Source organism: Sander lucioperca, chromosome 5 (assembly GCF_008315115.2).
Source record: "Sander lucioperca isolate FBNREF2018 chromosome 5, SLUC_FBN_1.2, whole genome shotgun sequence".
Taxonomy (NCBI): domain Eukaryota; kingdom Metazoa; phylum Chordata; class Actinopteri; order Perciformes; family Percidae; genus Sander; species Sander lucioperca.
In genome coordinates, this window is record NC_050177.1 from 12,795,535 (window position 1) to 12,808,102 (window position 12,568).

Below are 12,568 nucleotides of genomic sequence, written 5' to 3' on the forward strand. Positions count from 1 at the left end.
AGCTCTTTAGAAAAACAGGCCCGAGTGATTATGAGCTTCTATGCCTTCATCATTGTCAGGGAGAGACAGACATAAATAAACATGTCATCAGTCATAGCAAGCATTACATTATGCTAATACATTTCAAACTTTGATTAGCAAATTAAAGCTCAAAAATATGTTAAAATCTTATGGCAGACCAGATCAACCAGAAAACATAAATTTTCTTAAGTACACTATGTGCCTGGTTATGATTAATGTTTCCTAAAATTCATTCCTCCTTAACCCAGTTTGGTTACTGATACAGTAGCACAACTCCTGCAACATAGATGATGAAGTTTGGCAAAAGCTCGTGGCAGGGTAAAACAAGTCATACATTTTTTCAAAAGCAAAGGCAGAAATTCATAAAGTAAGCTTGGTCTGTGATAGGACCGTATGCTAATCTGTGATTTGGTCACAATCCCAAATACAACAGGGAAAAAAAATCTATTTTATTTATTTATTTATTATTTGTACCTGGTATCCTGCAAAGGTGCTTCCATTATGTCTCAGATTCTACCGTCTGCTTATAATGATAAGGGATGTTGCCTAGGGCACACAAAAAAAAAATCCAATATTCCCACAGACTCTGCTGGTTTTTCAGTTCTAATACAGACATGGTGTTGGGAACTGCTGATGGCAACATGCACCGAAGGCTTCAGTCTCCAATGTCAAGGAAAATACACCTGTGACCTGCTTTCTAGCTCAAAGTGGTGATATAAACTAGCCTGGCACACATTACAGACCCCATACACCATACCAAGTGAGAAGACACTGGACCCTATCTTGCACCCGGCGCAGTGCAAAGCCCGACGCAAGTGTCTTTGCTAGTTTAGGACCGATAATATAAATTGCTAGTTGTCAATTTCCCGTCCAGCGCCCACGTCGTTTAAAATACCAAAAGCACCTGCGCCCATCTGTGCGCCCAAAGGCGTGCTGGTCTTACAGGGAGGTGTGTTCAGGTGCATTCTTGGTGTATTGATATCTTGAGGCAGCGGAAAGTGATCGCGCCATTGACCAACAAAAACCTGGTTTAAAGTCAATAACGCAGCATTTCATTGTTATTTTAACCACGCATTACTAAAATGCCCTTAGGCTTGGGCACAGCGTGCGCACACTATGCTTGTTGCTCACACACAGGGACGCACAGCAGCACACAAATATGCAAAAGATTAGAAATAAAAATATTACAATGTGAAATAGTATTATGATATGATCTGCTTGTGCGCTTTCACTTCACGCACAAGCAGATCAGTTTCTTCTCCTGAAAATCTCTCCTTACTGCTTAGCAAACCTATGCGCATGGCGCACAGACCCTTTTTCCGCCGTTAAACGTGGATTTGGACACGCCCTAAACGCACCTGCGACAGGCGCTTCACGCCGTGCACTTAGATCGTTAAAATAGAGCCCACTGTCTTGCATTCAGGCTGAAAACCGGTTGCTCACTAGCTGGTTAGCTTGAAGCTAACTTGTATTTTATATATAATATTCAGTGTTGGGCAAGTTACTTTTAAAAAGTAATTAGTTACAGTTACTAGTTACTTCTTCCAAAAAGTAACTAAATTAGTTACTCAGTTACAAATTATAAAAGTAACTAGTTACTTCAGAAAGTAAGTGTTACTTTCAAGTATATTTTTAAATGTTCAAATGTGACCCCACCTCCACCCCTCTTTAACGGAACTTAAAATACATGTGCATGTTCAATTATTTATGATAAATCTGAATATTATAATGAAATGGACACTTAATACAATACATTATTAACAGAAACAATGTACACAAATCTAAACTATTTTAATGTTGCTGTGGGACAAAGTGAGACTAGCCTCCAATCAAATGCCATGTATGTAGATATTATGTTTATATAGTGGATCGATACAAATAACACAATAGATGTTTTGGAACTTTTGATATTTATTGGCCCTCAACAGTCCGACTATGCATGCTTCCATTTAGAGAAGGCTACTTTTGGATTATTTGGGCTTGCCATACCTGCTTCTCGTTGACTGACTTGCTTGTGTTGTTTGTTGTGTGTCCGACTATGCATGCTTTCGTCAGCATTTATGCGCTTGTCTCGTGCACTGCCCACTAACAAAGGAAGAACAGTAAAACAAGTCTTTGCCTCTCGGCTCAGAGATCTAGTTGGTCTGATGAAAAAAACAGCTTCAATTATAGTAACGTGCCGCATTTTTTGGCAGTAACGGTAACAGCGTTATTAGGATGGGAAGAGTAATCAATTAGATTACTTCGGCCTCTCGGCCTTTCAACAATGTCAACCTCTTACATTCCACAACTGTCAGCTGTCCGGCTTGGTGGTACAAAGTTGTGTCTCAGAAGCTGGTAAAGCCGTTCAATAACAATGTAGGATTTCACTTTTAACTGACACTTTTTAACAAACACACACTTCATGCTAACATTGGTTATTTTTATCCTGACAGTGATGCTTTTCTAAGATTAACTAAGTAATTTTAGTTACTAGTTACTTTACACATTAAGATTTTTGCGCACAAAACGCATGTAGTTTATAAAATCTGATGTTTTATTATAAATTAAACTAGCCAACAATATAACAGCCTACAAGTCCAGCTGAAATGATTAGACCATTAAACACACAACGGTTTGGATCCTTTACACTTTCTAAAATGGGAGGAGAATTCAGCATTGAGTACTTTTACTTTTAATACTTTAAGTAAATTTTCCTGATGATACTTTATATATGATACAGACTTTTACTTAAGTAACATTTTCAATGCAGGACTTTCACTTGACTTGTTTGCTGCCTAAACCAAGCAGACCTTAACCATGAGCTGGCACATTAGAAAATATTAATATGAGTTGTTTCTATAAAGGCATATGGGTTGTTTTGGAAGATAAAGACAAGGTAGCTCTTTTGTCAATTATGTATGAGGACTTGTTTCACCAAGAGCGAGCGTCAGTGCACTGTGCAACAACTCTATTTAATACTGTATATAGCCTATTTATCTTAGCAAACCAGATCATTTAAAAGAAAATGAGGTTGTCTGATCACTTGGTTTATTATTTTGATGTTTTATGCAGAAATGCATCGATCAGACATCTAAAATAGATATGGTCCATAGGCCTACTTTCTCAAATGGAGCATTAAATACCACTGACACACTCACAGAACAAAGCAGCTCTGCTGATGTAGGCTCGCTGACTGACCTGCAGGTTTAGGTATTGAAAACCTGCTGCTGGAGAAAGCCAATCCTCCCGAGGCAACTAATTGGTTGCGACTCGTCATGGCAACCGGCCATGAGACTTAAGGGGAATTAGTCCCGACTGGCTGTGTTGTGAGGATCAGTAGGTTTATTTGCACTTTTGCATGGATCAGCTTTTCAAAAATAGAGTTGCAAATAGCAGCACTGTAATGTAATCAATGGCTGCCTCTGAATATGCATTTGTATCCAATTAGGAGATTTATTTTTGTTAGCAGTAATGCCGAACTGTCAAAGACTAGTGTTTGGGGGTCAAAGCCCAGAAGTCCGCAGCTACATATTCCCTGAGACTTGAAGCGGTGTAAGATGTAGAACTTTGGACTCAATTAAGTATTCTCTGATGACCTCTGGTGCCCAGAGATAATTGAGTGGTTAAGTCAGCGGCCGCTGCAACTACCTGTATGTCCCTCCTGGCGTTTTATCAGATCCCACTGCTGCTTTTTCTCCACTGCCTCCACATCTCTGTCTGTCTATTCTAAAAACTGCTGCTCTTTTATTAAAAACTAATCACATTTAAATTTAAATTGGCACAGTTCACTTTTTTGGGGGGTGCAAGGGGGGGCTGAAGTGTGAAACACTGACAGCCAGAGGTGACTACATTCATTTTGCAAACATCAAAAGTGAGAGATCTTGTGAAGTGCACACAGCATTCTGCGGTCCATTATAACAAAGAATAACAGAAGTACAAATGAGGTAAGACATCTTAGACTGATGGGTTCAGTTCTTTTTACTGTATCTCTGCCGTTAAAGTCGACCATTTACTTTAGACCCTTTAGTTTTGACTCATCTCGCTCTCTCGTTATTATGTATATATAATATTTCTCCCAAATGTCCAGTTTCATTTGGACGTTAAGGTCAATTCTTTGTCATCCCAATTCAGGAGACAGGACACATTTAACATGAATTGGACAGATAACGCAGATGTGTTTAGACTTGAAAATCCTGCCTAGTGCAGTTTCAAAGGTCCCATATTATAAAAAGTAAGATTTCTATGTCTTTTTTTGATGATAAAGTTATAATCAAAAACAAAAAATGAATATCAATCCACAGGCAAATGCACACAGCCTGTATTCAGGAACTGTGACTTTAAACGAGCTGGCAGGACTTCCGTACGGTTGTGATGTCACAACTATACTGTATGTAGGTAGAAAGTGCCGCTACAGTGACGGTATAGTCATTCCCCGGCTGCATTGACGGTGCAGAGACTCCGAGAGCGCAGACGCATAAGACCAGGATACACTAACCAATCAGAGCAGACTGGGCTTTTTCGGGAGCGGGGACTTAAAGAGACAGGCACTAAAATGGAGTGTTTCAGACAGAGGGTGACTCCAGGTTTATTCAGGCAGAAAGTATGATAAAAATAATGTATCTTTTGAACATTAAAGGCTATGAACACCCACACAGGTATTTTCAGCTAATCTGGCTGTTTGGGCCTCTTCCCAGGACTGTGTGGGTGTGTATAAACTGAGTGATTGACATCTTCCTGAGTCTCCTGTTAGCTCTGTTGCACCTGTTAGGGCAGGACAAATGACACCTTTATCATTCTTATTGGTAGAAAAGATTTGTGACCCAGTAAATTCCCATCTAAGCTCCGGCCCACCTTCAACCTGAGCAGAGGTCTAATCAGCCAGAATAACTGAAATCACCTGTGTGGCTGTTCAGAGGCTTTAAAGCATGTAAACATGTTCTAGTAGAAACCAAAAATACAAGTATGAACCTAAAAATGAGCATGACATGGGACCTTTAAATTATATACTACCCTGTAGCATTATTTGTTTTGAGTTAAGGACAGTCTTGCTGCCGCTAGTACAGCTAGTACAGCCTGGGCCTGGTGGCTCTGCTGATGAGGATCGTTTATGACAAAGGGTCATTGATTCTGCATGACGACAGGCGGGCCTGTATGTGCTGATGGGCAGCCTCCTCTGGCACTGTTAGTCTAAATGTAGACTGGCACTGACACTAATGTACACTGATAAAGCTGTGAGAGTCAATAGTCGGGGGAAGAGAGTGTGGCGGTGGGAGACAGTGGATTCTTAATTTACCCTATTTGTTCCATTTGTCAGGCGCTGGAACTCACATTGTGAATGTGGACGGGAGAGCTCTCCTTGCAGTCAGCGGGTTCAGTGATTCTTTACAGGTGAAGGTTCATTTCATGGCAAGCTTAATGTCTGGGGGCCAGGGACATTTTAATTCCATTTGACATAATGATGCTGAGTGAGATTTGACTAACCCTGTGATGCATTTTCAGCAGCGGATTCATGCATGCTGATCACCAAGGACACTGACTAAGAAATGTGACAGTTTGTCTTCATAGAAACATGCCAATACAGACCTAATGAGGTGTTTGTAAAATTGTGTTCTGGTGATGAGGAGCATGTCAATATGTTATTCCTCAACATCATCTTTCCAATCTGCATCTCACTGGAACCCATACTGTATGTCTGTGTTTGACTAATAATACAACCAATAGGTAATCAGTAGATGTAACTCAATTTTTACCCCAATTATAGCAGTAGTAAAAGTAAAAGTTAATTAAATGAATACATGTAAATGTAAAACAAATTATCAGGCTAGTGAAATAAATAAGCAGGGGGCAACATTTAAAACTGTGTGCATGTTTATACTAACTACTACCAAAAATATTCAAAAAATGGTAAATGATAATAGAAAAAGGAACCGTCTGTACCTGTACTTCATTATTACAGGGTGTGTGTATATGTGTATGTATATATATATATATATATATATATATATATATATATATATATATATATATAGCATTACCATAATTTAGAAGGTTGATTCATGTCCTTGAAATCTATCTTTTTCTTCCTGCAGCCAGGCCCGGTTTCTGTTTAATTGAGGATCTCAGGGAGAATGTCAGTCACAATCTGTTTTATCATCCCACTCCTTCAGGAATTAATATTCAAAGACTTTTTAATTTTAGCTTGTAACACCGGTCAAGAAAGGGATGAAGGGTATGTACTGTACACTTACTCCCTCACTGCCCATCTTAAACCACACACACACACACACACACACACACACACACACACACACACACACAAACACACACAACTTATTTGACGCTGGGTAAATGGTCACAGGGACAGAGTATTCCCAGCAGGACTTTGTAGATGAGGGTTGTCAGCACTTTTCTCACCAGAGGGTTTAGGCCTTTCGTTCTGCTCCGGGATGGCTGAGTTTAATTGGAGAACGCTAATGCGCAGCTGGATAGTAGGGCTGCTCATGCCATGACTGGCTCTGAAAATGGGAGGGCGTGAAAGCAGGACTGGAGTGTGAGTGTGTGTGTGTGTGTGTGTGTGTGTGTGTGTGTGTGTGTGTGTGTGTGTGTGTGTGTGTGTGTGTGTCTTCTACAGCAGCTACTGCAGGAAGCCCTCTATATTCCAACAAATTTATTCATGGGATCCGAGCAGTTTGTTTATGAGCCGTCTCATTTACAAAATAATAGGCAATAATAATTTCAGCAGATTGATCCTGGGTTAATCCAAATAATTGGCAATTCATTATAATTTCACATTTTTCTAGAAATAGAATTGGCTTGTTCTGTCTATCAGTTGGGTGTAAACTGCATGCCCAATCGATCAGGTTATATGCCAAACATGTTTTATCAAACAAAGTAAAAAAAAAACTGAGCAAACAATGTCTGGAAATATTCTGCACAATGGAAAACAAATTGGAAAACATGTGACTACTTCACTGCATGATTGTGTCACATTTAAATGCTGAGAGAGGCCTCAGAAATAATTTGAATGGTATAAATAACAGCGTGTCAGGATGAGTCAACATACAACATAAAAGCTTTATCTGGGAACAAATCATCTTTGGGTTGTTTTCATAAACAAGCTTCTTTCAGTTTGTAGATGATAAATCTGCTGAGTTTTAGATGTGTGTCTCATGACTGTTTTCACTATTATGGACCAAATATCAAAGAAATGAGGACGTGCTCAGTTCTGACAGATTCACAAAAGAGAAAAGCAGTTTATTGAGTTATGTTTATGTTACTACGCTTTTATTCTATAATTGCAAAAAGTTTTTGAAATACAAAGAATATGTGCCGGCCATGGATGCTGTTTGGCTAGAATGTTCTAAAAGGTGATTTGTGATGAAAAAAATGACATCAGAAAAATGCAAGTATTTTCATAGGCCTACTGTTGTTGATATCTTCAATAAAAAATTGGATGTTTGGTTTACATACAACAATACATGTGTTTTTTGCTGACACGTAGAGCAGTGTGTTGTTCTGAAATCAGTCTTTTGTTTCAGGTTGGTCATTATGATGATGGTGTTGGCACAACCCAAAGAGAGTGAGAGAGACAGTGATGTATGGTAAAGGTTAACACCCACTGGATTATCATCCAAACACTGAAGATCCCTTTTTTTAACAGCCTTCAATCCAGTTTTTATTCCAAGTGTGGAGAGGTTTTAAAATCTGTGTGCACTGTTATTTTAAGCTCCCAGGGATGGCGCATCACAGTGGAGACCATAGAGGTAAAACACTCCACTCCAGTCCCAGCAGAAGTGTCTTTAGTTTCGGAAGAGGAGGGGGGGAGCAGGACAAGCCTGCTGCTAGGTCAGTTTAGACAGTCTGAACTTATGCATCATGTTGTCCTCTGAAAACACTTTGTAAGCAGCTATGGAGACTTCCTATAGAGCAACAGAGCATAAGAGGCACGTTTTAGTTTGGGTTCTCCACAAGGCCAACACAGGGTCAGCAAGGACACATGAAGCAGAAGTCTGTTAGAAATGCTAAATATATATTTATTAAAGTTTCATTTATTATCTTCTAAGCAGTCTATAGGCTCAGGTGTACACAGCTGTATTCACAAGCTGTATGGAAAGCACATAGGAAGGTACTGAAAAAGGTCTAAATTGATGGCAAATAGAGCTGAACAATCAATTGAAATTTTAGCACACTCAAAATATGGCCTACTGCAATTATCAAATTGCAGGAGTCGCAATATGTGTCAAAATAGAATTTGAAAGTAAATATTGCCATGCTGCAGACATAGGAAAACATCTTTGTTTGATACAGGTCCTCATAAAAATCACACCATAATCATTTTCATTTTAATGTTTGTTTAGTGAAAATTGCAATATCAGTCAAAATAACTGCAATTAGATACTGTTCAGCCCTAATGGCAAATACCTAATCATCTCTAAAACCTGGCAACAACACTCGGCCAGGTGTCAGCGTAAGTGTTCACACAACACTTGTGATCTATTCATTCACAATAGTGGTTGTTTGATTGTGAACATTCAGTCAGCTGCAGCATTTCGGAGCAAAAACAGCTGTTGAGAGCAGTTTGAGGGAGGTGAAAAGCACAGACCTCGGCCTGAGTTGTGAATGTGCCTTTTTTCTGAGTACATTTCCCTGGTTTGGTCATGACAGGAATATTCCTCCAAATGATGTGCCTTGCGTTTCGGATGGCGCACCAAGTGAAACGTGTGTCAACTTTAGTCGCGCTAATCGTTGCCTGAGAGACAAAATCTGAGAAGACATGAATAAAAAACAGTCAAAATGCAGAAAATTGAGTTTCAGGACATCTTTGATCAGACAACCAATGAAAATACCATAAGTGAGTGGGGAAATATGTGCAGCTGAAGTAAGCAGCCTTTTTCCTGATCATTATCACGGAGCCGCAGTTTGATTTGGAGTAACATCAAGACTCAGGACAAAGGAGCAGTACGGAATGGCTCACATTACATTTTCTAAGTCAAGGGTGATAATGTGTTTTGCATTAACAATGAAATGGCGAAACTCTGCATGTTTCAGACGCCTGTGAAATGAAGTGGCATGTCATCACCCTAGTGACAGGTAGGCCACAAACACACAATTGTGTTCCAGCAGTGGCTGAAAACCTGACAATAAAACTATATTTAAAAGTAATATCTCAGCATCTGGGTAGCTCACGGGCACCTGGGTAGCTCACCTGGTAGAGCGCGCGCCCATATACAGAGGCTTACTCCTCGACACAGCAGCCGCTGGTTCGAATCCAACCTGTGGCTCTTTGCTGCATGTCATTCCTCCTCTCTCTCCAGTTTCATGTCTTCAGCTGTCCTATGAATAAAGGCCTAAAATGCCAAAAATAGTCTAGTATATAATAGGTGTGTGGTCAATCCAGCAAAACTACCAAAAATGAACTCACATTAACACTAGAACGGACCATGACGGTCATCTTGACCGTTTTGAAATTTATATGTGTAATAACTTTGCTGAATAAAAAAATACAATCCTGCTGGTACCTGACTTTTCCTAAAAGAGTATTGTCTGTATTTTAATTTAAAATTATTTTTATATACATTACACAAAAGGCAAAGAAAATACAGTCACTTTTACCTATTTCGGCCATACACGGTCATATTGACCGCTCGGATTTTCGCGGTATTGTTTTTAATTTTTCGCGCGGTTGAAGATGCATCTTGGTTGCTTAGTAACTACCATAGTCTCTGTCAGAGCAACGTAACTAGCGGTCTCGAGTAACAAGTGTGGGCATCACCGTTGGGCCGAAGGCAAAGCCAGAGTCGGTAACGTAGGCTACAACGGCGTGGAGGCACTCTGTTCTGAATCAGAAGGCAAACACCGGGCGCTCGCTCTGTGAAAGGCGCTGTACACGTAGATGGCCCGTAGCTGTCTACATGTTCATATAACTTTATACATCCTCGAACTGACTGGAATCGTTGCACACATCCTCTCCAAGGAGTGCACCAGCAGTAACACTGCCCGGAGGAAGTTCATGCAGCAACTGGCAGAGGAGCTGAGAACGGAGTTTATGGAGGAAAAAAGGGCAGCGGCTCACGGTCCGAGCAGCGCTGCGCACCGCAGCAGACGCCAAAACAGAGGCAGTGCCAGGTTAGGTTATAGCTAAATGTTCAAATAAGATACTTATAATTGTTATTTGGCTGTTATGAGTTAAGCTGAATGAATTTCCACACCATATTTTCGGGATATGAATGTATGAAATAATTACGGTTTACTATGCCATGATATGAATAATTGAAACACGTATTACTACTCAAATGTATAATTAAACTCGTAAAAATGTACATTTCGGTGTTATTACGTTTTTCTAAAGATATCCTAACACAATACATAATACAATATTGCAATTAGGTATTTATCATGAGAGATTATAGAGTTTGGAATGTGGCGGTCAAAAGTGAAAGGAAGTGAGGTGACAAAGTGTAAGAGCACCGAATTCTGCATAAAAAGCGGGCCGGTGTGGTGGCTGGATCTGGGGTTCATGTCCCATGTGAAACCAAAAGGCTAACTGTCACTTTTTAACATGAAACAAGTTTTTAACGTTACGTCACATTACACCACAATATATCACTCCTCATTTTAGTAGTTTTATGTGACTCACTTAAAACTATGTTTATTGCCTAAACTTAACCAGTTCCGTTTCACAGTGTTAACTACGTGTTTAAAAGTGCAACCGTTACCTGTCTTGTGATTAAAAAAAAATGGCCATCGCGTTCAGGTGTTACGGTCTCAATTTCAAAATGGCCACTGTAGAACGCTAATGTCGTTTTGTGAGACATTGAAAATCACCCTGTCACCTGTCATTAAGGTATGAGGAGACTGTCCTCCCCCCAAAAATGCCCACATAGGTTGTTTGTTCAAGCAGCAATTACAACTTATGTTTACGTTTATAGTGGTGGCGCCCTCTAGTGGCTGTATAGTTATGACGGGAGCAAAGCAAGAAGTAACGTGACGAAGTATAAGAGCGCCAAATTCCCCCATAAGGTCGGTTGGGCTGGTGGATGGGTCAAGCAAACACAGGACCTTCACCCAGGATACCGGAGTTTGTGTCCACCTTAAAAAAAATAAAAGTCAACAGCAAGTTTTTTTATTAACTTACTGAACAAAAGGAGCTATGAAACGTTCTGCGTTATGTACATAACCGGAAGTTAAGTAACGTCTGATTTAAACCCAAACCACAACCTTTTTTGAAACATAACTAAGTAGTTTTTGTGCCTAAACCTAACCAAACTGCGACTGTTTCACAACGTTAACAACACGTTTAAAACCGTGACCATTACGTTCTCTGGTTTAGACATGAGGTCAGAAAACGCTCCTGTGGGTCGGATTAGAGGGTAGAAATAATCAACCTATATCGTCGTATGTTTTGAAGGAATTGTTGGGTAGAAAGGTGTTGCTTAATCCTTGCCATTAACCCTTTGAGAATGTTTAACACAAGAGTAAGAGCGCCATTTACAGTAACACATCTTTTATTATGGACAAACTCATGTGACCTCAAACTGTACATTGAAAACAGAAAACAAAAGCAAAAAAACATATTTCAGAAGCCATGAACAATCTGTTTATCGGAAAAAAAGAAGGCTATATTAGCAAGAACTGCATAAACATACATTACCATGGTGACAAAAATGCACTTTGTTATTTCTGCAGGCTGTGACACAGGTTAGGTCACTGGGTGTCTTTTGACAACAACAATACTTACTGAAAAAACACGTCATGATGAAACTTACACAGGAGAGTCCATTGAATACAGATCTTAATTTGGAACACCAGTCATTTGAGGAAATCAAATGTTTTGAAGTAGTGCAGCTAAAAGCCACCTCACAGGTCACTGAGTAAACCCCTCCTCCTGTATCCAGCCCAATCAATTGTTTATGCATATAAAGCAGGGGTCAGCAACCTCAGGCACGCGTGCCACCATTATATCGCGGTAGCTCAACCAATGGCACACTAGTATTAAGTTTTTCAGAAATGTTTAAATCTGCATGCCAAATGCAAATGGCCTCTTTCACAGCCATTGGCTGGAGAACATTGGTTATTTACGGTAGTTTGATCAACTTTTTCCCCATCCGCATTCCGCGAAGAACCACCCTACTCTGTCTCTGATTGGCTAGTACTCGTTGCTTTCTTAACATAATGCGGCGGAGAAAAAAATAACACTGCCTGAGCGGGCTAGGTAGATGATGGCAGGCTTAATGCTGATATGGCACACAGATTAACGGGAACATTTAGAAATGGCACTTCGTATTAAAAACGTTGCCGACCCCTGCTATACAGTATGTCCATTAACCATTTAATCACTCTAGTCCAACAACTATGGTACTGGCTGTCTGAGTGCTTTCCTGAAGCCATTCGGATTGATATATTTTTCCAATTCTTAGCGTATCCACAGCTTAACAATTCACAGAAGCAAAGAGATTTCTTTCAACGCAAGCTACCAATCCAGTTTTAAGTGAGCAATTGTGGTCTATAAAATCAAACTGACTGCTAAAACAAACTCCTATTTGAATAGCATTGTGATTCACAAGAA

At 39.9% G+C, this 12,568-nt stretch overlaps 1 protein-coding gene across 2 annotated transcripts in view; it reads right to left on the bottom strand.

Annotated features, from left to right (window-relative positions):
- Positions 1 to 12,568, bottom strand: part of nectin1b (nectin cell adhesion molecule 1b) — a 184,935-nt gene that overhangs the window by 81,428 nt on the left and 90,939 nt on the right. The window lies entirely within an intron of this gene.